Raw genomic sequence first — 1,310 nt, 5'->3', positions numbered from 1 at the left:
AGACAAAGCACACAAGGAAAGGGAGAAGAGGTAGAGGGAGGTAGACAAAGCACACAAGGAAAGGGAGAAGAGGTAGAGAGAGGTAGACAAAGCACACAAGGAAAGGGAGAAGAGGTAGAGGGAGGTAGACAAAGCACACAAGGAAAGGGAGAAGAGGTGGAGGGAGGTAGACAAAGCACACAAGGAAAGGGAGAAGAGGTAGAGGGAGGTAGACAAAGCACACAAGGAAAGGGAGAAGAGGTAGAGGGAGGTAGACAAAGCACACAAGGAAAGGGAGAAGAGGTAGAGGGAGGTAGACAAAGCACACAAGGAAAGGGAGTAGAGGTAGAGGGAGGTAGACAAAGCCCACAAGGAAAGGGAGAAGAGGTAGAGGGAGGTAGAGAAAGCACATAAGGAAAGGGAGAGGAGGGAGAGGGAGGTAGATAAAGCACATAAGGAAAAGGAGAACAAGGTGAGGGGAGAACACAGAGGGGATTAGGGAGAGAACGGAGAGAGGGGATGAACAGTATGTGTGAGAGCCTACAGCGTCTGACAAAACACGCCCTTGGATTTTCAGTTTCAGGATTGAGTTCCAGAAATCTCTCTCTCTCTCTCTCTCTCTCTCTCTCTCTCTCTCTCTCTCTCTCTCTCTCTCTCTCTCTCAGCACGACGATAATAAACTAAGACCGAGTTACAGGTGAGGAAAGAATGAATAATAATGCTTGAAATCGTATCTTGCTGAACCGTGGTGTTCCTGTATTGAAATTTTGACCTGTATTTGTTTTTTTATTTATTTACTTGGTGTGTGGACATTGCTCCTTACTCACGCATAGTATTCGTTCACTCCCTGGAAGTAACTCTCAGCTAGTCATTGTATATCGATTGTACATTAGTCTACTCAAAAATGAATTAATATGAACCTCGCCTCTTAATGTTAGTTGAATATTCTCTACTATTTATTTCATGTGGCTTTGTATATTGTCGTCCACGTTTTCTATTCACGTTCTTAGCCTTAAAGAGTATCACAATCACACTTCTCGCCTTTTGATGTCGGCGGCTTTTCAGAGAGGCAACACAGTAGGGGCGTTTGACTTGTTTGTTTAAGGTTCTCTCTTTTGAGGGGAGTCTTTTAATCCAATAGTTCCGGTGTGAGGCCTCGAGGCAGAGTTCCGGTCCGAGTAATGGAGCTTCGGGCGGTTCGAGTGTAGTTTCGTTACGAGCTGACGACCCACAAAGCAACAAAGACCGCGTGTGTGTGTGTGTGTGTGTGTGTGTGTGTGTGTGTGTGCCAGATGCAGAGGATGGTTGAGGATTAAAACAAAAGCAAAGTG

The sequence above is a fragment of the Eriocheir sinensis genome, chromosome 2 (genome assembly GCF_024679095.1).
Source record: "Eriocheir sinensis breed Jianghai 21 chromosome 2, ASM2467909v1, whole genome shotgun sequence".
Classification (NCBI taxonomy): Eukaryota; Metazoa; Arthropoda; class Malacostraca; order Decapoda; family Varunidae; genus Eriocheir; species Eriocheir sinensis.
The sequence above is the reverse complement of the archived record's forward strand: the minus strand, read 5'-3'. Positions refer to the sequence as shown.